A 19,992-nucleotide genomic window follows, 5' to 3' on the forward strand; every position below is an offset into this window, starting at 1 on the left:
TGCAGCGAAAATTCCTATCTAACCACATCTCTCCAACCCTAATAGTGAAAACTGTGCTTTGAGGTATGTAAGAATGAAGTCAAAATTTCCTGTTTCACTTTTTACTGTACTTATGTAAATCGACCATTAGTGCACTGTTTCCTAATGCCAGATACTATTAGTCATTTCAGTGTTTAATGGCACATTTTGTGAAATCCTCTCCAGTGCAAAACCACACAGCATCTGGGTTATCTGTTCTGTAGTTCCTTCCAAACTTCACTATTTTGAAATGATCTGGTGCTTGTTTTCCACTTCTGTTCTTTATTGGCAGCATTTCCATTCATCCTTTTGTGTTTTTTTTAAAGATTGGCACCTGAGCTAACAACTGTTGCCAATCTTTTCTTTTCATTCTTCTCCCTAAAGCCCCCAAGTACATAGTTGTGTATTCTAGTTGTGAGTGCTTCTGGTTGTGCTATGTGGGACTCTGCCTCAGCGTGGCCTGATGAGCGGTGCCATGTCCATGACCAGGATCCAAACTGGTGAAAGCCTGGGCTGCCGAAGCAGAGTGCATGAACTTAACCACTAGGCCATGGGGCTGGCCCCCAGCATTTTCATTCCTCACCCTTTTCTTGTCCTTATATTCTTTTAGGCTAATCTTTGAAATGTCAGTCTTGGTCCACAGAAACGAAAATTTGAAAAAAGGAAAAAAGGGAACGCTATAATTTCTTTCAAGTTGTAAAAGTAATACACACATAAAAATTACTAACTTTTTTACCAATAAAAAATCATCTTTTGGCCTTCAATCTAACAAACTAATCAGAAAAGAAAATTGCGTCAGTCATTCTGAAAATGCCTTTTTTGCATAAAATGTTCCCCTCTTAGAATAATAATGCAGCAGTTCTCAAACTTGAGCACATTTCAGAATTACCTGGAAGGCTTGTAGAAGCACAAATTACTGGACCTCACCTCTGGAGTTTTTGATTTAATAGGTCTGGGGTGGGGCCCAAGAACTGGCATTTCTGACAAGTCCCCAAGTTGAAGTTGATGCTGCTAGTCATTGGACCAAATTTGAGAACCGCTGGTGAAATATTAGAGCTCAAAAAAAGACTTAAGGATCATTTCTGCCTTATTTAAAGCTCTATTGGTTGCAACTGACAAACTCCCACCTGAGAATAGACTTTATTGGAAGCAGCTGGGGTATCTGCCAGACTCCAAGATAAAGTTGGACAGTCAGGCCAGCCAACAAGCAGATTGAGGAGTGCAGCAACAACAGGGAGGGAGCCTCCTCTGTGTCTCTCCCTGTCTCTCTTTCTCTCCACTCCTCCTCTGTGTCTCTCCCTGTCTCTCTTTCTCTCCACTCCCAAATCGAAGCTTGGGGTTGCTTTGTTCAGATAATCAAGGAAGAGATCTGATTGGCAACTGGCCAGCTAATGAATGGACTCTTCCCATGGGGTCGAAGTTCTCCCCTGCTCAGGCCACAGGTGCAGAGTCTCTTAACCCAAATATGGTACCAGGAGGGAGAAGGGAGCAGTTCTCAGAGAAGAGTGGTGTAGACTTGGCAAAGACTTTAATCAGTGTCTACTGTATCATATGAACAATTTTTCAAAAGAGAGAACTGTGGTTTGGGGAAAGTAAAACACCTGCCAAGGAGCATGTGTCAAAGAAGTGGCAAAGCTGAAGCCCATCTTTTGTTGGAGGGGTGGGCATGTGGACCCAAAGCTGGCCCCGAAGTGGCAAGTAGAGATTTGTTTCTCAGTCAGTAGTAGGCTGGAGCTGCTGGTACCAGCTCCAGAGAGCTGAATGTTAAATATTCAGGAATTTTACCATCAGATCAACCATTGGGAGCTGGAAATTTGCCATAGTTGGAGTATTCACACCATGAAAATTGGCTAATATTACAAACCAGCACTTTTTTTTTTCTTTCCAAAGGGCCAGTTTACTAGCACACCATTGCCTAGAGCCATGTGGGGAGAATTTACGATTAATGTAGATGACACATTTCAGATGAGAGAAAATGTTTGCACTTTTTTCCAGTATTTGCCATTCCTAACCCTACCATTAGCTGATTGTACAGGGGCTGCCAGCTAGAACCCACTTTGCATGTCCAATCCCTTATCCTCTCTCCCATAGTGGCTGGCATTCTTTCTCTCTGATACTCATGTGCAAAATAAACTCACTGTCTCATTGACTTTGTGCCACTCTTGTTCCCAGATTCAAAGCTGGCTCCTTCCTAACTGTTGAACGGTAGAACTTCAATTACAAAAATAAGACAAGCCTGAGCAAGCATATAAGACAGAGAGAAGTGTCTTTAAGAGATTTACTTTAAAAAAAAAACAAAACTAGTAAGGCAGCCAATAAGCAAATGCCCCCAGGGATATTGACTTACTGTGTAGTTATTTAAAGAAGGAAATTCGTGTGCAAATTGCCCAAGACGTCTTTCTCCAGCTCCTGTTGTGTGGCTTGGCTGTCCACTACCTCATTCCCATCAGCAGACAAAGGCTGGGAGAGAAAGAAACCTCCGTGACTGTAAGTGATTCCCCAGGCCCCTGGCCTCTGCCACCTGTCACCGAGCCTGCTGACGCACCTCCACTGTCACATTGGCAGCGCTCCACGCAGCCTCCTGTCCCACATTTCTTAAGAGACACAAATGGCATTTACTTTACTGACCACAAGACAGCACTGGGAGCTGGGGGTGGGGTGGAGTGGTTCCATCCAATAATGCTTCCTGGGCCAGAGAGGCTAAAACAACATAAAGCAAAGCTCTGGCCTTCCAGAGGAATGTTGGGGGGAAAATATTGCTGCAGCGCCCGCTGCAGTGACTACAGCATAATTTCCTGGAACACGATGTCGTCGTGAGATTTCCCATGGCAGACCTGGAGTTACTGGTGTGCTTATTAGAAAAATATGAGGATGCCAAGACAAATTAAGTCCTGGCACTTACATCTATGGAGATGGAAGCACTTTACAAATTTTGATGCTCTATTGCCTTTCTTTCTTTTTCCTTTCTTCCTTCTTCTGTGTCCTCATCCCCCTCCTTTCCCCCACTCAACTGTACCTCTCCTCATTTGCTAAGTAGTCATTGAACCTCCACCGTGAATTTTCACAACATATTAAACTAGGTACTTTGAGAAACATAAATATGTGCATTGAGGTGACAAGAATGCAGTGCATGGATCCAGCCGCCTCCCTCTCTAAGAACAACCTGCCTCATCTTACTCCTTGTTTGCTCAACAATCCATGTTGAGTGCACTGTTCTTAGTGATTGTAAGCATAACATTCTCCCCGCCCCTATCATCTCCTGGAGGAACAGATACTTGGAAAATTAGGGAGAACCTGGAGAAATGCCTGCTACAAAGTGGTACATACAAAGCGCTAAGATCATTGCAGCTAGTTTTGAGTCACAAAGTGCTTTCACTAGTTTAGTGCATTATATAATATAATCTTTACAACAACCCTCAGATGTAGGCAGGGGAAGAACATTATTCGTTTTTTGGTCTATCTGCCCCTCCAGGACTGGGAGCTCCCCGTGGGAGGGACTTTGTTATGGAGTCAGAAAATCCCATAGTTGAAGGAACTATAGAAGAAAGACATCCAGCTCAGCACCTGCCTTATACACGCAAGGAAGCCGAGGTAGGAAGGCAGCATGAGGTAGTGACAAAAGCAGGGAATTTTACCTGGCCAGCTGGGTTCCTGTCCCAGCTCTCAGCCATATGCTAGACACGTGATTTTGCACATGATCTCATTATGCCTTGATATCCTCTTTTGTAAAATGGAATTGACACTATTTCTCTGCCCATCTTAGTGGGCCGTTATGAACATTAAATAAGGTAATGGATGTGAAAACACTTTGTGAAACATTAAACACTATTACAAATATGGTAGTTCTTTGTCCTTCTCTCTCTTAAAGCCTGTGTAACTCTATAACTAACTTACACTTAGTTTAAAATGTGGTTGTGTGGGATCAGAGGGTGAGCTCATTGGAGGCAGGGGACAAGTTGTACTGATGTTTGTATCACCAGCAGTTAGTACAGTGCCTGATAAAATTTGCTTTAAACATATTTGTTAAACAATGATTACTGGGTGGGTGGATAAAATGTAAATACATCTTGCATGAGGGCAGTTTTGAATGTCTCGAGAGTTATTTCAGGGATAACTCATGAACATGCCCTCTAAGGAATTTCTCTTCCATCTCTAATTCAGTTCCTATGATATGACTACATCAGGGCAAGACAATCACCGTGTCCCCACTTCAGCAGAAAGATCACTAGTGTTTCCTACCATAGTGTTAGCGAGGGTGAGAGTGAAGACTTGCCACTCCGAGACCTCACTCTCAAGAGGGCATTTTCCATTTTCCTTTTGTAAATTCCATTCCAATTATGTTGAGTGTTGACCAAAGACCTGAGGCTGGTGTCCTGTAGGCAGTGCCACTGGGATGGATTGACAGTCATGGGAATGGAGCCACGGGGTCTCCAAGAGGTAACAGAGCCACTGAGACAGTCTCTGCTCCAGGTTACGGATCCACTGTTGAGCACACATCCCTGCTCACATCCAGATGCAGATCTACTGGGAATTCTAGCTACTCCTATGAGACGCTCCCCGGAAATGATGTGCTCATCCTCATTAGCTACTTGATTAAATTAATTCAGAAGTGTTTGTCTGTAAAGCGTTTGCTCTGTCCTGTGCTTTAATTACTGATGTAGAAGTTCATCACGAGAGTGAATGCCCTCAGGGAGGGTGTGTGAGTAAACTGGAGTGACAGAGGAAACTTACAGTTGGTAATTGGGGTGAGGAAGAGGAAGTAGAAAAGGGAAAAGAGAGAAAGTGAGAGAAGGAGAGTGAGGGAGTGACAGTGGGAAAGGGACATATCCAATGGGTCATCAAAAAGAACTCTGCTGAAAGACTATTAGATGTGGCAATAAAGAGGTCATTAGTAAGATGTGGGAGAAAAGGTTCAGCTGTGTAGTGAGTCAGAAGAAAGCTAGGGAAGATATAGCTGCCCAGGAAAGTGATGCTGTGCTGGCAGTTCATGTATTCAAGGATGTGGACAGGAAAGAATTATTAATCTGTGATGAGGAAAGGTATAAGGATCAAATAAAGATCTTTTCAATTTGAGCAAATCTCAGCACACTTGATGATAGGAGGAAAAGAGTCAGAAGGGAGGATGTGAAATAATTAAATATCTCTGCCCCTGATTCCTGGCACAGATCTCCTAAAATCCTTGTAATTTCCTAAGTGATAAGAACACTAGGAACATCTTTTGTTTTAATATTTGGTCTTTGAGCCCAGTTCCTGACACAGAGCTCCTAAATCCCTTGGAATTTCCTGGGTGATAGGACTGTCTTTTGTTCTAATGAGGCAACTCTTCGTTGGCTTGTGGAGAGCTTCAGGATGGAGGCGGTCACCAGAAAGACCAAACCATGATAAGAATCTTGGAACATTCCACTCCATCTCCCAACCTCCAGGAAGGGAAGAGGGACTAGAGACCAGGTTAATGATCTATCATGCCTATGTGATGAAGCCTCCATAAAAATCCCAAAAGTATGGAGTCCAGAGAGCTTCCAGGCTGGTGGAAGTGCTAGGAGAGTGGTGTGCCCCTTCCCATTCACCTTGCCCCATGTATCTCTTCACTGGCTGTTCATCTGTATCCATTATTATATTCTTTGGAATAAACTAGGAAACATAAGTAAGCACTCGCCTGAATTCTGTGACCTATTTTAGCAAATTATCAAACCCACGTAAGGGGTTGTGGGAATTCCAATTTAAAGGCTGTTGGTCAGAAGTATAGGTGACAACTTGGAACTTGCAATTGGCATCTGAAGTGGAGGAAGTCTTGTGGGACTGAGCCCTTGACTTGTGGGATCTGTGCTATCTCCAGGTAGATAGAGTCAGAATTGAATTGAATTATAGGACACCCAGCTGGTGTTGTAGAAAATTGTTTGATGTGTGGAAAACCCACACATCTGGTGTCAGAAGTATTGTGAATGTGTGAGTAAAGGAAGACGGGAGAGGTTTTCCTAGACAGAAGGGAAGGTTCCAAAGGAGAGAATGACTAGGAGATCAGGATTTACAGGAAAGGAAAGGATGGGATTCATGTCACAGAGATCAGAAACCTCTTCCTCCTAACCTAAAGGAGTGAAATGAGGGTGCAGATAAAGGGCCAGTGAAGTTACATTATCAAAAGCCAACTCCCCTAAAAGACAACAGAAAAACTTGTTAATCAAGCAAAGCTAGGGGAAAGATACTTACAGAATTTGGATGTCTGAGATCAAATGATTTAAGGTGGGTCTTTTAAGGGGAGATCTGATTGGGACTGAGCAAAATTCATAACATAATAGTTTAGTATTGGTGAAGGTCAAGTCTTGGGTAAGTAAACAGTTGTTTGACAACTGAACTGTTTGCCCAGGTAAACAATGTATTGTCCTGAGAAGAGAGCTGTTGGGCCGGATGAGCAAACTATTTGCCTAGACAAAGCAAATAGGGAAGTTATTTATTGGTTTACAGCTTTTACTTCCTAGACAAGAATTTCCTGGAAAGAATAGTTGTCATGTTGACAAAGATGGTCTTAGGCTCAGTCCTGACATTTAACTTCTGTCAATGCTCAACATTGAAGGCCTCCTTAAGAGTGACCATGAACCAGAAACACTACAGTAGTGGTTCCAAACTCTGCTGAACATTGGAATCACCTGAAGATAAAAAAAAGTAATGATGTAGGGGGCTGGCCCAGTGGCATAATGGTAAAGTTTGCATGCTCCACTTCGGCGGCCCTGGGTTCATAGGTTTGGATCCCAGGCACGGACCTAGCTCTTCTCCTCAAGCCACGCTGTGGCAGCATCCCACATAAAATAGAGGAAGATTGGCACAGATGTTAGCTAAGTGACAATCTTCCTCAAGCACTAAGAGGAAGACTGACAACAGATGTTAGCTCAGGTCCAATCTTCCTCACACACACACACACACACAAATAGTGATGTCTGGTTCCCACCCCTAAACATTCTGATTTAGTTGGTATGTGGTGCAAGTTGGGCAGCAGGACTTCTAAACACCCCCAAGGTGATTTTAAAATGCAAGGCTTGGGAAACACTTCACTAGAGTTAAAGGATAAAAATAGGGATGAAATAATTATTTGAGTGATGCTCTGGGGATTTGAGAAAAGAAGAATCAAAAACTGATAAGCCATAGTATATGACGAGCTGAAATCAGACAGCACTACTCCAGAATAAGCCTGGTCTGTAGCTCCACCACAGAAGAGGTAGAAGGAGGTGATGATGAAGAAATGCCACAGGGGGAAGATCTGGGGCAGAGCTGAGTGTGGCAACCTCAATGGGAGGTTAGATGGAGGGGACTGAGGCCCTGAGCATTCTCTGTGGTGATCAGAGTGGGGAGCATAGACTTGAGCAAAGAGAAGAGCAGACAGCTGGGAGATGTGATGAGAGAGGGAGAAGCCTGAAGTGTGGATTTCAGAAGTGGGGGATTCCATAGGGGTCTTTAGAAGGAGGAGCCCCAGGGTGTGAGGGTGGTGCTTCCCTACTATGTGAAATAAATGTGGAGGCCTGAAGCATCATGGAGAAGAATAGAGTTGTGGAATGATGGAGGATGATGGGTGCCCTGCATGGGGAGAAGAAAGAACACTGTGAAGATGTGTGGAAGTGTCTGTGAGCAGACAGGAGCTACAGTATCTTGGATTTGAAGAGAACATCATGGATAGATGACATGGCATCCAAAAGATAAAATATAATGGAAGACACCTGTATTTTGACAGCCTAGAAATGGTGCCGGGGAATGAGGAAATCCTGCCCAACTCCCTTCACTGCTGAAGAGAAGAAGGGGTCTATGAGGAGGTGAGGACTGCCTGGGAAAGTGCAGCAGGGGACCCAGGAGACTGAGAGCCGGATTAACCATAGGACCAAGAGAGGGAGGGAAAGAAAAGCCTTTGGTTAGAATTAAGGCTTGTCTCTACAAAGCAGCAGTTTCACAGAACACAAAGCACATGGGAGGTGGTGGGAAGGACATGGGTGGGAAGATGTGTGTGAAGTTGGGAGGAGAATTGTAGGAGATAGTGGAGTGAGAGCAGAGAGTCAGAATGCTGGTTGTGGAGAGGAAGGAGCAGGCACAGGACAGCACTGGGCTGACTGACAGCTGCCTTCTCTTCAGGCCAGGAGATCAGTGAACTCAGGCAAGACTGAAGGCATCACCAGGAGCTACCTAGATATTTTTTTATTTCTTAAAAAATTATTTAATTTTCAATAGGCTATCAAGAAGGGTATTAAAAGGGATATAGTCAAAAACCTCCCTTCTACTTCTGCCCGTTAGTCCAGCTCCCACCTCTCCAATAGCTAACCGTTATTATTAGTTTCTCACCTGACATTCACAGAGTAAAGGTTGTATACACATATGTAAGCATTGATGAGTACCTGTTCCCCCTTCTATTTATATACTAATGGCATATTATCAGGGCAGCCATTGTTGCACAACTCTAGGGGCTGCCATTTACATAGAATACAATGTGAACAGTACCCCTGGAGTTGTTCAACATGGAAGAATTCCATGATATATACAGTTTTTTCATCCAGCAGTATGTCTTGGATATCTTTCCACATCAGTCCTGAAAACAAATATTTATCCCTTTCTACAGCCACTACTATGTGTTGGTGTGGATGTACCATAATTTCTTAAACGTTCTACCATGACATTTTGGTCATTCCTAAATTATTTATATGCTTTATAAACAGTGCTCAGAATTTCATTTTGCACATGTCCAAGTACATAAATAAATTGCTCAAACTGTAGTTACTGGTCAAAGGGTTTCTGCTAGAAGTAGATAGGCAAATGTTTTCTGTAAAGGGACAACTAGTAAATATTTTAGGTTTTACAGGCCATATGGTCTCTATCTCAACCTTAACTCTGCCACTGTAGTTGTGAAAGCAGCCATAGAAAATACAGAAATGAATGAGCATAGTTGCATTCCAATGAAACTTTACTCACGGACACTGGAATTTGAATTTCAAATCATTTTCATGTGTTATGAAATACCATTGTTCTCTTGATTTTTGCTTCAACCATTTTAAAATGTAAAAACCATTCTTATCTCATGAGCTATACAAAGATAGACAGCTGCCCATGTGCTTTAGTTTGTCCACTTTTGGCTTATGCAGTAGAAATTTTACGAAGTTCTACTGAATTAACCTTCATATAGGTTACATCACTTCATACTTCCAATAGCAATGCATAAGTTTCTATTTTCCCCTCAGCCTACTGTTCTCATGGTTGAAAATGTAAAGAAAATGTAAAGAAAAGAAAAAAGTATGACTCATAATCTCACTCCCAGGAATACTTACTTCTTTTACATTTATGTGTCTATTTTTTCAGACCATTTTCCAGACATTTGTATACAGACATGGTTTTAGAAAAACATGATTCATTCAACAAATATTTATTATGTTATGAGTATTACAAGGGTCATAGGACATATACCATTTTGTAACTTGCTTTTTTCACTTAACGATGGATCATGGAAATTTTGTTCTTAGCCTGTCAGTTCAGACAGTTGAGTAACAAAGTATAAAATACAATTCAACAAGCAATAATACAGTTTATCTCATCCTCTCTGGGCCACTGCATCTGCCTGTTCTGACAGAGAAGCTGATCGAACCGGTGACATGGATTGACAGAGTAGTGTTACAAAGCTAGATGGACCCCACCTCTTCGCTCAGCTAAACAGATGAAGCCACTTGCCCAACAAGTATTTATTGAGGACCTATTGTGTACCAGACTCTGTTCCAAACACTGGGAAAGTAACAGGAAAAAGGTTGGGCAAGTTCCTTGATCTCATGCGGCTCAGTGAAGGAGACAGGTAATAAGCAAGAGAATCTCAGAGTGAGATACGCGTTATGAAGAAAACAAAAGCCAGTGATGTGACAGAGATCAATGGGGAAGGTGCTTTAGGCTGGGTGGACAGAGAAGGTCGACTAGGGAGGAGACACATGAGTTGAGATCTGATTGACAAGAAGGAGCCAGTCACGTAAAGCTCTGGGGAAGAGAATTCTAGGTCAAGGGAATAGCATGTCCAATCAACTTGACTGGATCTAGGAACAGGAAGGGGGAGAGTGAGACTAGAAGAGTGAGAGAATGGTATGGCTAAGGCTGGAGAGGTAGACAGTGTCAGTCCATGGAAGCCTTGGCAGGCCAACCCATGGAGTTTGGCCTTTATTTAGAAAGCAATGGGAAGTCACTGGTGGATTGATGTGATCTGATCTACATTTTTAAAGAGATGATTCTATTTCAGTGTTGCCAGGTAAAATACAGGATACTCAGTTAAATTTGAATTTCGGGTAAACAATGAATAACTTTTAGTATTAAAAACAATTTTTAATAATATTTTATATAGCTAAAAAATTACTCATTGTTAATCTGAAATTCAGATTTAACTAGGTGTCCTGTATTTTTATTTGCTAAATCTAGCAACCCTATTCTAGCTGTTGCAGAGACATTTGTGAGGGTTGGGGAGATAGGAGCTGAGCAATCCTTAAGAGGCTTTTGAGAAGTCCAGGAAGCTAGAGTAGTGGCCCTGGAAACCGAGGAAAGTGGGTGGATACAGAATCTATTTTGGAGATAGAGCCAAAAGGCCTTACTGACAGATTGCTGTGGGGTAGGAAGGAAGGTGAGGCATCGAGGATGACTCCCAGGTTTTTGATACCTAGGTGGATAATTGCAGAGAGATTGTGATTTTCCCTGTGTTTGTTCTACAAAGTCTGCAGATAATAGAGTAAATGAGGAAACAAAATAAGAAGCAAAGTGGTTTGAAGCAAGAGTAAGGAACTTCTTTGTTAATTGAGAACCACGAACCCTCCTTCTCTGTCTCCCAAAATCAACTGAGATCAATACTCTTAAAGACAGCTCATTTATCCTCTTTGTTTCTTAGAAAGACAGCATTAAAATTTCTACTTGGATTAAGACAAAGAAGGAACATAAAATGTTATTCAATAAGTAGAATGAGTGCTAATTATATTTTGGCTCCATCAAAGCGACAGTTTCCTGCTATAAGTACAGCAAGGAGTAAATGATAGTGAGGAGAAAGGTGTGTGTGGAGTAGAAAGAACCAAGGCATGGTGGAGAGATGCTAAAAGGAACAAGATGACAGCAGAATAGATGAGCGAGTCAATGGGGTTGGCTTCTAAACTGCCTAGTGGAACATTTTCAGTTGGTTAATCCTAAAGTATCTAAATCAGAGGCTTAAATCAGCTCACAATAGCAGTTTACTAATCTAAGGAGTAGGAAAGAAGGACTGTTTCTTGAGCCCTTACTAGATACCAAGTGCTTTACATACGTTTTCTCAATTTTCGTAACAACCTGTGGTTTATAGGTAAGTTTATTCCTGTTTTACAGAAGTTGGTAATTTGCCCAAGGACACAGAGTAAATGGTTATTAGACTCAGATTTGAAGGCAGGTCTGTCAACTGCCTGAATCTCAAGCATGTGGTCTTTCCACTACTCCATCTTCCTTCACATGGTTTAAAGAGTTTGAATAATAATTATAAGAATTTCTTTGTTGGCTCTTTTCTCTTTTACAGATTCTCTAATTCCAGAGACAGCCATTCTTTTTTTTTTTTTTCTTGTCTCATTGAATATAATTAAGGACATTGTATGCAGCAGAGAAGTAAATATTTCAAAATGGTTTTTTTTTCAAACAAAAATCTGCCTACAGATTGTGGCTGTTGCTAAGTGGGAGTAGTAGATTCATCTTAGAGGAAAACACCTCTTTTTGTTAAAAAAAAGCTTTAAAGAAATTGTTGGTTGTCTAAGATAGGGTGTAGGCTAATTTGAAATGGGGAAAATTGTTAGAAAACTTTAACTTTGGCTTAATAAAGTAAAAAAGAGTCTTCCTTAAGCAGAGAGTTGTGGGTTGGGTTTCCAGGGAAGTGATTTTTGTTTTTGTTGCTAGTTTGCTTTAATTTATGGATTTTCATTTTCCTCTGCAGAGTTTGGGACCTGGGATTTGGGAGAAGAGCAAAGATGTGAGTGAAACAATAGTTCCAGCGACCAGCCAGAACCCAAGGAGAAACGGAGAAGAAAGGAGTCATTGTGAAATGGAATCGCTCAAGAGGACCATGATATTTGAGAGCTTCATGTTTTTCTCTGGTGCTTTGTAATTCTCTTTGCTATCTTCATCTTTAGGAAACTGATTAACCACTGCAATTTAGGTTGTGTTAGCAATGCCTTAGGAAATGAAGGAGGAACAATCTTCTTGGAGCAAAGCCAGGAGAGAGAAGCAGAAGCCTTCAGAAGCTGTTACAAGGTGGTAAGAAATCACTCTCTAGAGTCCTCTGCTGAAATACTCTGAAAGAGAAAGGATTTCCTGCCGTTGTGCAGGATGAGGGTTTGAGTAATTTAATTTAGTTATCAAAGGAAGGCTGGAAGATGGGGGGTGATCAGATTATAGCACGTCTGGGAAAATTCTCTTAGCACTATGTGTCCAAGGCAGGAAATTAGATACAAGATAAAATCCAAGAAGGTCCTGTGGTTGGGTTTCTCCCACAGAAAGAAGAGAAAATCCCTGCATCCCTAGTTATGCAAATACTATGCAAATTAGGGCAATTACATATTTGCTTAGAAACTTTCAGTTACCTCATTTTGGCTTTAAGAGGAGTTGGGACACCGAAAGGGAATGTTTGTCAACAGTCCGGAGTTGTTAGATTTCTTTCAGGGGAAAGAAAAGGGTAAATTTCTTATCAAACAAATGCCAAATTTTAAACAAGTTTTTCAAATGCCTTAATGTCTCTCTTCCACAAAGCATACCAAGAAATAGTTATGAAATGATCAGAATGTGAGGCACAAATGGGAAATTCTTTTCTCCCCCATTCATTTTACTGTATGGTACTTTTTCTCCTTTTCCTGGCTCAACAATGTGAAAAAAGGGCTTAAATTTTTCCCTGAAGAGGATTTCTGCTATCATTTCTAGCCGTTTCTCTAAGTCTGAGCTTCAAGTCTGCCACTTAGGAATGCTGTAGAATGCCCATCTGATGTGACGATGTGTGAGGCTGACAGCAACAAACAAACGAACCAGCTGCTTCCATAGCTGGATCTGTGACACACCCAGTGGTGCCCAGGCAGGACGGCAGAGACACACCTAAAAAAAGGTGGATGTCACTGCCCCAGGGGGCTTGGAAAGGAATCAGAACCACTGCCTCTCCAAAGACAATCTAAAATTGGGCAAAATCTGCCTTAGATCTAATTAAAAATCTTTTCTGAACATTAGCTGACCCGATTAGGAGTTAGGCATCCCTCCTTCTTTCAGCAGAAGACTCTAGAATACATCTTCCAGCGACAGGGATATTTTGCCATTTTAGAGTAGGACGTTCTCATAAAGGACACCTATTCTGCTGCCCACAGTCCTCCCAAAAACTACGAGAAAAGGGTCACAGTCAGAACAAACTTAGACGTTGGCCTTCAGTTTCAAAGCATGGTCCTAATAAGGCAACAATTCCAAGACCTGGATTAAGCTAACTAAACTGAGTTAACCAGATTTTTCTGAGTGTCTCCCTACTTCTATTAAAGGCAACACCATCACACCAGCTGCTGGCTTCAAAACCTTCGTATCATCTGTGTCTTCCTTCCCTCTCCTCTTTGCTCTGTCTCTCTGTTTCTCTGGCTCTGCTTCTGTCTAATCTCTTGCTCCTTCTCTGGTCCCTAATCCCTTTTCAACATCTGTCTTTCAACCTTGCTCTTTCCCTTCTTCATTCCTACCCCTGCAACCATCTCAGGTCAAGTGCTATCAGATCTACCCCTGCAGTCTCTCAAATCTTCCCTCTACCTCCACCCCCAGCCCTAGTTCCAGGTCCGGGTATTTCCTTACCCTTCCTGTGCACAATAAAGCTGGTTTTCTTGGCTCACATTTGTAGATTATATTAAATTTCTATTGCACAGAGCTACTCTGGAGCAGTGGTTTTCCAGAGCAGCAGCAGCAGCAGCACCAGAGAACTCCTTAGAAACGCAAATCCTCTGGCCCTACTCCAGACCTACTAGTGAGAAACGCTGGTAGGGCCCAGCAATCTGTATTTAACAAGCTCTCCAGGTGATCCTGATTCACACTGAAGTCTGAGTGCCACTGCTGAGGAATGTAATCTCCAAAAGATGGAAAATGAGATCTGGAGCACAATAGGATTTCCATAAATTTTGTTTAATGATTTAATCTCGATGGTACCTTTTAAGCTCAAAATTCTTCTGTAAGTCTGTCAGTCAATCAATGAGTAATAAAGTAAATAATAATATTTGCTCCTAACTGTGCAGAAACAGCTTGCCGACAACTTCGAAAGTTGCTACTACCAGGCAGGAAGAATTGCAAGTCATTATCAGGACATCTTTAAAAATTCCCAGAGGAAATGTAATGAATATAATAGATATGCCAGAAGCAAGAGACAGTCAGACATGAAATCAATGTAGAGAAAAATAAAAACATGCTAATTTATAATATAAAACAGCTCCGGGTGCTAAACCAGGCTGACTGTCCAAGATGCTTTGCAGTGGAGAAACTGGAGCTGAACACTTGCCTCCTCCCATACTTGTGCCTTGTTGGACAAAGATGGCCACAGCCTCAGTCCCTCTTGGACAGCCACCAACATGTCTTGATCACCTGGGATTTCTCTGGTACAGCTCTCAAGAGCCTGTAGTCCTTGCATATCTCAAATTGACCTGTTTAGGCATCCTGAAATTCACCACAAGAGTTTATCCCTCATAGCACGACATGCCATTATAAAGATTCATTAATTCATGACTGTGCTTGAAGAACACTACCATAACATATGCCAGTCACATGACAAAGCATATCTTACAGAAGTGCGAGTGATGATTAGAATGGAGCAGGAGGAAAACTGTTACAGCCAACTTGCTTTGGACACCCTCTAAGTGAAATAATGTTCACCCAGCAGTCTCTTAGGAACTGATACTATGCTTAACATATTTTGTGGTTTTATAAATATCATCTGCGTACTTATTAAATGTAATTCATGCCAATTTTTAAAAAAATTAAACAATACAGAAGTGGATAAAGTAGGATGAGAAAGTTCTCTTCCCTGATTCAATTCCATCCCTAAACTATTCTGGATTTGAAAATACAGATATTGATATTGATACATACAAGTAGATATACTTTTTACATGAGATCATATGAGCATCCAATTTTGTAACTTGCCTTTTTCACTCATCAGTATATTGTGGACACTTTCAATGTCATATGTGTAGATTTTCCTTTTTCCATTTAATAGTTGCACAGGATTCTATTGTATGAATAGTTTATTTAACCATAGTTTATTTTAACAGTAGTATCTGAAACATAGAAAGCTCTCAACAAATGTTTGCTATTATTACTTATATTCATACAAATTTTTCCATATCTCCTTATTTATACTTTCTCATTCCTAAAATTATTTATTTGTATTTTCTCTTCTTATTTTAATGTAAAAATTTCCAGAAATACGTATATTTTAAAGAATAAACTCTGGCTTTTATTTATCAAGCCAACATTTTAATTTTTGTCTTTATTACTATGTTCTATTTTCTTTGGTTTAATTTTGATGTTCTTAGTGCCTCCCTAGTGCAGTAGGCAGGACTTCAGTCTGTAATTTTGATGCTCTTCTTGTACCTTCTTAAGTATATAGTTATGTTTATTTTTTCTCCTGTTTTCTAAAAAGGCATTCTAAAACCATCTAAGGAAAGTATTTGAATGTGGCTTTGGCTGCATCCCTGTGTTTTAATACATAGTAGCCTCACTATCAGTTTATTTAAATAAATCTTAATTTCAGTTTTGAGTTTCTTTTAATTCAAGAATTATTTAGAATAGCGTTTTTATATTTCCAAATATAAATATTTTTTATTGTTATTGCTAAGTTCGAGTTTTATTGCATTGTGTTTGGGGAATGTGGACCATATGCTTTCTATTTTTAAGAAACCTCTGAGATTTTCTTTGTCATAGAAGGGGCATTTCTTCTACCACATGTGTTTTCATTGTGCTGATGAGATATAATGCAACCCATTAATCAGAGAACATGATGCAGTACACTCTGCTGTTATTTATAATGAGTTTGCCATCTGGAAGAGGCTCTGTGCATACAGGAAATGAACCATTGCTTGCTCCATGCTGGAATGCACACCTCCTTTGCTAGGTGAGTTGCTCAGCTAGAATCATAATCCAATGTTTACTGTTAATGTTCGCAAACTGTGATACCAGCAAACTGCAAGGTCAATAACAAAGATGATAGCTGTGACTGAGAAATTCCCACTGTGTAAACTGAAGGGCAAATGAGAACATGCCATGCTTTTTGGGCCAATTTTGATCAACCAAATTATTACTTTTTGCTAGCAATGATATCCTCAGCTGATCACCCTGCCTTATATCCTAGAGCTGTATGCCAATATAGTAGCCACTAGACATATATGGCTATTTAAATTTAAATTAATTAAAATTAAATAAAATTCAAAATTCAGTTCCTCAATTGCACTAGGCACCGTGTTCAACAGCCATATGTGCCTAGTGGTTGTTGTATTAGACAATGCAGCTATAAAATATTTCCATTGTGACAAAATTTTCTATTAGATAGCACAGCTCTAGAGGTAAAAATAGATAGTATGATGGCCTTTTCATGTGTGCACTTGGCTAGGCTACAGTCCTCAGCTGTTCAATCAAATACTAACCTAGGGGTTGCTATGAAGGTATTTAGTAGATGTGATTAAAATCCATAATCAGTTGACTTTTGCTAAGGGAGATTATCCTAGATATTTTGGGTGGGCTGATACAATCAGTAGGAAAGCCTTAAGAATAGAACTGAGGTTTGCTTGATTAAGAAGAAATTCTTCCCGTGGATGTTTCAGCCCATGCCCGAGAGTTCCTACTAGCCCTTCCCCATGGCCTGCCCTACAGATTTTGGAGTTGTTCTACATATATAAATACATATAAAATCTATTGAATCTGCTTCTCTGGTTGAACCCTGACTAACACAGATGGGAACTCTCTCATCTGCACAATCTAAAACTACATACAGACCTGCCCCCAAATCATCTTCACCTGTTCTCCTGTCTCAAAACACAGGAAATATCCTTCGTCCTTTATCAGCCTGTCTTTGCACAGTACTCTGAGTCCCACCTCCTCTCACCTTCTCAGCGGCCTTGCTCCATCAGTTCTCCCTTCCCTCTTCTGTGTCTTCATCTTTCCTTTTCTACTGGATCCTTCCCGCCGTGCTCTAGTATGAGTCGAAAGCTCGCATACAGGTAGGTGGTTTATCTAGCAGTGATCCTAGCACGGGGAAGAGAGGCAAAAGAGGGAAAGAAGTAAAGCCAATACATAGATGCAGATTTTCTTTTACCACCTTTAAAGGCACCTGATGTTCGTCCAATGGGTTCTTCTGAATAGACTTATGAAGTGTCTCAAAATCATCCACCCGAAGGAGGAAAGGTGAAAGTGTTTATCCATCAGCTCCCATTGCCCTCTCATCAAGGTTCGTCTTTGGATGTTATCTCCCCTGGTTTCTGAGTGGTACAGGCATGAGTGCTCAAAAAGTTCCCTCAGGTGTTCCCAGCCACAAAGCAAGGAAGCCCCAAAGTAGGGAAGTGCCCAAGGTAGGCACTGTCAAGTTAAACCTTTGGGAAGCTAATTGACTGCTGATCAGAGCTTATCAAGGCAGTGGCTGGCGTAAAAAGTGGAGCCAAGATTTAAAGTGACAGACAAGAGGTGTCTAATACAGTCCCTCTCCTTATGCTAACTTATCTTCCCATGTTCCCTCATAGTCACACTTCTTGGAAGATTTGTGTGCATATGTTACCTCCAGTCCTTCATCTTCTATTCACAATTAATTACCGTAAACTAGCTTTGTCCCTCCTTTCTCTCCCAAACTATATTCTCAAGGTCATAATGATCTTCATGTTGCCAAATCAATGGACCTTTCTCAGGCTTATTTTACTCAATATCTCAGCATCATTCAACACAGTTAGCAACCACTTTCTTCTCAAAACATTCTCTTCTCTTGACTTTAATGGCACCACACTTCTAGGATTTTCTCCTAGACTCTCCTTCTCAGTGTCCTTTTCTGGCTCTTCCTTTTCTAATGTTGAATGTCCGCAGGGTTTCATCCTGGTGCCTTTTCTCTTCCTACTATATACTCTCCCTCTTGGTTAATTCATTAGTTCTAATGAATTTAAATACGCTTTCTGTTCTTTATATTCCCACATTTGCTTGTCCAATCTTGATTGCTCTTTCACCTTGAGACCCATAGAACCAACCGTACACAATTACACAGGAATCTTTACATGTCCAAATGGGACTCCTGATCTTTTCTTGAAAATGTCATCTTCTGCCAGCCTGTCCCATTCAGTAAATGGTACCAACATTCACCTAGTTGCTCAAGGCAGAAACCTAGGAGTAATCCTTGATTTCACCTTTCTCTCATCATATCTAACATAACACCAAGTTCTTTTTATTCTACCACTAAAATATCTCTCAAATCCACCCACTTCTCTCCATTTCTACTGCCATTCCCTTGTTCAAGCCACCTCTCACTGAAATTCCTGAAAAATCTCTTAATGGTTCTTCCTGCATCCATTCTTGTTCCTATTCCAATCCTTTCTCCTTATAGCAGTCAAGGACATAGACTTATAATGTCAATCAAATCATTTTATTCTCTGGCTCAAAACTCTTCAACAAGGGTCAGCCCCCTGGCCAAGTGGTTAAGTTCGTGCACTCCACTTTGGTGGCCTGAGGTTTCGCAGGTTTGGATTCTGGGCACAGACATGGCACTGCTCGTCAGTCCATGCTGAGGTGGCATCCCACATAGCACAACCAGAGGCACTCACAACTAGAATATACAACTATGTACTAGAGGGCTTTGGGGAGAAGAAAAAAAAACAAGAAGATTGGCAACAGTTGTTAGCTCTGGTGCCAATCTTTAAAAAAAAAAAAAAACTCTTCAACAGATTCCATGGTCTGTGGGTTAACATCTAAGATTAGTAACAATACCTAAAGGGCCTATAATGGCTTGGCCTCCATGTGTTTCTCCAGTCCCATGTTGTACCCCAGTCCCCTTCCCTCATACGTCCACCCATATCAACCTCCTTTCATTTTCTCATAGATACCAGGCCCTTTTTTGCTATGGGTCTGTTGTACATGCTATTCCTGTACACTGAAATGCTCTTTTCCCAGCTTCCCCTGGGGAAATACGATTCTTTAGGTCTCAACTCAATTTGTTACTTTGTCAAAGAAGGCTGCCCTGGTCTACCTCTTTATAATTTAGTAACTTGCATTTTTTCTTCAAGGAATTCATCACAGTTAGTACCCATATATTTATTCATGTGCTTATTTGTTCTCGTCTGTCTCCCCATTCCACTGGAGGAGGAACAACATCTATGCTGTTCTTTACAGTGTCTTCGGTGCCCCAGCTCAGTGGCTGAGACTCAAAAAACGCTAACTGAATGAGTGAAGGGAAGGAAAGAGGGAAGAAGGAAGGAATAAATTACTGTATTAAAATCTTGTAAGGAAATTAAATTTTATTGTGAGTCTGAAATACTCTAGCTTCAACCCCATCTTCCCCATTGAAATACCTGTGTACTGAACACTGTTCTTGCCGTGTGGACATCCAGTCTCTTCCTTCCAACTTCTGTGTCCACCACATTTTGCCTTCCATTCTCCAGCAATGGATACTCAGATTGCTTCCAACTCTCTCATCATCATAAACAATAACCAAGGTTTAAAATGCTACTTTTGAAATGCCTCAATATGCTTTTAATAAACTTGAGTTAGAGTGAGTCATAAACTATCAGAGAGTTTTTAAGGATATCTTTCATAATGACTTAAGCACCTAAATTTGGTATTTCCTGCAATCCCCAAAATATGATATTTACAGGCCTTTAGAAAAAATACAAGCATAAAAAAAGGTATATCATCTCCAATATGGTGGATAACAAAAGAAATTGATTAAATAATGTAGGCTGAATCAGGAACTTGAACAATTGAAGCAAAACCATAAGCAGGATGGAT

The 19,992-nt window shown here is 40.9% G+C and overlaps 1 long non-coding RNA gene across 1 annotated transcript in view; it reads right to left on the reverse strand.

Annotated features, from left to right (window-relative positions):
* Positions 1 to 2,364: 2,364 nt before the first annotated feature.
* The window catches only part of LOC124244004 (uncharacterized), a 42,657-nt gene continuing 25,029 nt past the window's right edge, over positions 2,365 to 19,992 (reverse strand). The window contains exons 2-3 of the long non-coding RNA XR_006889830.1: positions 17,120 to 17,259; positions 2,365 to 2,478 (exon numbers count right to left, since the gene is read on the reverse strand). This is a non-coding gene — a long non-coding RNA (uncharacterized LOC124244004). The remainder of the gene's footprint in view (positions 2,479 to 17,119; positions 17,260 to 19,992) is intronic.

Source organism: Equus quagga, chromosome 8 (genome assembly GCF_021613505.1).
Source record: "Equus quagga isolate Etosha38 chromosome 8, UCLA_HA_Equagga_1.0, whole genome shotgun sequence".
NCBI lineage: Eukaryota > Metazoa > Chordata > Mammalia > Perissodactyla > Equidae > Equus > Equus quagga.